Here is a 4,078-nt window from a genome sequence, read left to right as displayed (position 1 = left end):
AACCGTATCGAGCCAGTCATATCCCACCCACCCGGGGTCAGTGAAATAATCGTCGATTGTCACACAGAACCAAGGTATATTCTCGATTATCACACCATGTACTAACGAAAAATAGCGGGGAACGTTTTTCACAATTAACAGTCCGGCAGTTGTTGTTAGAATCATAGCTGCATTTTTCCGGGTGCAATATTTTGTTTTCAGCTTCTGGCAGCAAATGGCGACAAACCGATCAAAGGTGAAAGTGACGGTGAACCAGACAGAACAGTCTGTGGCTGTGTACTTCAGTACGTTCGTAACACTGCACACAGGTGTGATGCTCAGAAAACTCCACGGGAAATAATACACACTGATTCGATACAAGAAGACATGCGTGACAACGATCAGTAGATCGGCCGCTGCCATGGCCACCAGGTAGCGAGTGGTGCAGGTAGAGAGGCCGCACTTTCCCCGGGACAGGATCACAATCGCCACTAAATTCACTGGAGAGAGAGAGGGACGGAGAGAGAGAGATTTAGTCTCCATTTTCATTGAAAGTGAACAAAGTAGAATGCTGAATTCACAGAATCGCTATCTCTGTCGGATATTTGTGCAATAATCATCAAGTTGGAAGCTTGTCAAATGATCATGAACAGGTTCACTCCGGTTAACAAACAGAAATACCAAACATGAATTTATCTGCTCACTCACCAGGAACTCCAATAACGGCGATGAACACGTACAGTATTTTCTGCGCAGTTCTGTAACTGTCCAACATTCCAGAGATTTTCTCCGTCCAGAGATTTGTCCCGCTGTGTTACAGGCGATCTCTCGGAATGAACTGTTCAGGCAGCACATTTCTGGGGTTTTTATTACCATTTAGCGTCTCCTCTGGGACGGATTTCAACAGATTAAAAATAAAGAATTTTAACTTATTTATAACCGAAAACATCAGACCAATGCAATCTCCGCAGTGACAGACAAGGCTTAATTTCGTAAAACAATTGTCATAGGGAAACACAGAAAACCTACAGCACAATACAGGACCTTTCTCCCACAACGTTGTACCGAACATGTCCTTACTTAGACATTATCTGGGGTTACCCATAACCCTCAGCTCCATCTACCCATCCAGGAGTCCCCTAAAAGACCCTATCGTGTCTGTCTCCATCACGGTCGACAACAACCCACTCCACGCTTCACCACTCTCTGCCTAAAAAAAAACTTACCCCTGACATCACTCCTGACCTGCTTCCAGGCTCCTTAAAACTGTGCCTATTCTATTAGCCATTTCAGCCCTGGGAAAAAGGCTCTAACTATCCACACGATCAATGGCTCTCATCATTGTCGGACCATTTGTCTGAGTTATTTTGTCCCCCAAAATTAATCTGAGCCGTCAGATCATGTCTTGTCCATTTAAGTATGCTTCCGTTCTAAATATGTACCCCGAATAAGCAATTTCCCAGGAAAAATTACTGAAATCATGTATGTCATTGTAGCTTGTGAAATTGTACTGAATCACCGACTGTTACCATTCTCTTCAAGGGTATGAACGCATGTTGTACAGTGCAGATGAAAAATATTCACCCACCCCTTCCCCACTTGGAAGTTTACATGTTTTACTGTTTTAGAACATTGATTCAGAGTGGAATTTATTTGGATTTCTGACACTGATCAACAGAAGAAGACTTTCATGTCAAAGTAAAAAAAAAAATGTACAAAGTGATTTAAATTAATTGCAATTATAATACACAAAATAATTGATGGCTTAAGTATTCACCCCTTTAAGGTGTAGCCAATTGCTTTGGAAATCACATACTTAGTTTGGAGACCTATGTGCAGTCAAGGTGTTTTAAGTGAATGAAGTAAAAACACACCTGTGTTTGAAATTTCCACCTGCCGGTCAGGCAGTATGCTGGTAGAAACTGCACTATGAAGTGAAAATAACACTCCAGGCAACTCCACAAAAATATTATCGAAAAACACAAGTTAGGAGATGGATGTAAGAGGATTTCCAAATCTCTGAATATCTCTCGCAGGACAATTAACTCTATCATCACGAAAGGGACATAATATGGTTGAGCTGTGAATCTGCCTAGAGCAGGCCGTCCTGAAAAGCTGAATCACCTTGCAAGAAGCACTCCGCAGACGGAGGGCACCAAGAGACATATGATAACTTTGGAGAGTTTACAAGCTTCAGTGGGTGAGATGGGAGAGACTGCTTTGGATATTCACCAGCAGCAGCTTATAGGAACTTGTCATAGGGAAACCCACTGTTGAAGAAAACGCACATGCAATTTGGGGTAGAGTTTTGCAGAAGATATGTGGGAGATTCTAGTGTCAGCTGGAAAAAACTTTCTATGGTCTGTTGAAACCAATATTGAGCTTTTTGGCAATCAGACTAAACGCTATATTTGGTGCATGCCCAGAATCAGAAACACACCAACCCTACCTTGAAGCATTACAGTGGATGCATCATGCTCTGGGGATACTTTACTGCAGAAGGCCCTGGAAGGCTTGTGGAGGGAGAGGGTAAAATTAATGCAGCAAAATGCAGGAAATTCCTGGATGAAAATCTGCTGCAGTCTTCAAGATTTCTGCGACTTCGAAGAAAATTTGTTTTCAAGCAAGACAATGACTCCAAGCATAAATCCAAATGTACAAAGGAATGGCTTAAAAGAGCGAGGTTAATGAGCAGTCATGTCAGAGTACAGACCTCAGTCCAAGTGAGGATTTGCGGCTGGACTTGAAAAGCGCGTTTCAATCATGAGCCCTAAGCAATCTGACAGAGATTGAGTAGTTTTGAAAAGAGTAATGGGGGAGTATTGAGTTATGCAGATGTGCAAAACTGATAGAGATCTATCCACGCAGAGCCAAGGCTGTAAAGTGCATCTACTGAATACAGACTTGAAAGGTGTGAATAATTACACAATAAATTGTTTTGTGTTTCATATTTGTAATTGATTTAGATCACTTTGTAGAGACCAGGTTTCCCGTTGATACGAACGAGTCTTTCTCTGTTAATCAGTGTCAAAGAGACACATTGAATCCACTGTTGTAATATTGCAAAACAATGAAACATGATAACTTCCGACGGGGTGAATAGCTTTTATAGGCACTGGACATTGAGTCCGTGGGACTCTACCGAGTGTCAGTATTCATGTCATCGACAGGACCCTCTGCCTGTGACAGTAGGAGACAAAGTAGGGTGTGAGCTACAAGACGCCGGGTGGAAATCTGCCCCATACTCAACCCCTCCTCTCCTGCTCCATCACCACGGCGGAGTTCGGCGAGTTCCTGCAGTCGGTGGTCGCCGGCCACGTCGTCCACGAATATGGGCGTGGTTCCACTTCGACGTCTCGGTATGTCCGTTCCGGCGATGATTGTGGTGATTGAAGAAAAATGTTTTTGCCCTGAGCCAGCGAGAAGGCGAGGCCAACGACGACAACTTCCAGAAGGTCCCGCGGCCTCTCCGCGCGTTGCCCGGCTGTCGTTGTATTTCCTCATCAAAGCGGGCGTAGGTGAATTGTATGCAGCAGTTTAGATGAGCAACAATTTCTGTCATGTGTGTGTTATTAGCTAGGAACTTGGGAGCATACGTTCTCAGGGAAATGCACGGCAGAATTGTGGCGTTCTGCATAGGTATGTTGTACTGAGACAGGGAAGGGATGGTAAGGTAAAAGAACCATGGTGTAAAAAAGGATATGGAAAAAACTAATTTGCAATATAAGAAAATCTTCCAAAAGGTTCAGGAGACTAGGTACTGCTAGAGCTTTAGAGAATTAAAATGTTGCCAGCAGGGATTTCAAGAAAGAAACTTTGACAGCTGGAAGGGGCCATGAGTAGGCCTTGGCGAGCAAGATTAAAGAAGTCCGAAGATATTCTACAGCTATGTGAAGGGCAAGACGATGAGCCGTTTGAGAACTGGACCGATCAGGTGTGATCGGGGAGAAGCGCGCCTCGAGTCCGAACAGGTAGCGAAGGTACATAATAAATACTTTGCTTCAATATGTACCATGGAAAATGGCCATGGCAGTTATGGGGATGGTTTACAGCCGACTGAAACGCTTGAGCGTATAGACATTAAGAAAGAGGATGTGCT

At 43.7% G+C, this 4,078-nt stretch overlaps 1 long non-coding RNA gene across 1 annotated transcript; it reads right to left on the bottom strand.

Annotated features, from left to right (window-relative positions):
* Nucleotides 1-322: 322 nt before the first annotated feature.
* LOC140185418 (uncharacterized) lies at nucleotides 323-3,499 on the bottom strand. Its single transcript, XR_011882624.1, has 3 exons — nucleotides 3,230-3,499; nucleotides 688-867; nucleotides 323-479 (listed from the first exon to the last, which is right to left on the bottom strand). It is a non-coding gene; the product is annotated as an uncharacterized lncRNA (long non-coding RNA).
* Nucleotides 3,500-4,078: the final 579 nt, after the last annotated feature.

This window comes from Mobula birostris, chromosome 20 (assembly GCF_030028105.1).
Source record: "Mobula birostris isolate sMobBir1 chromosome 20, sMobBir1.hap1, whole genome shotgun sequence".
NCBI lineage: Eukaryota > Metazoa > Chordata > Chondrichthyes > Myliobatiformes > Myliobatidae > Mobula > Mobula birostris.
This window is presented reverse-complemented; position numbering and strand designations above follow the sequence as displayed.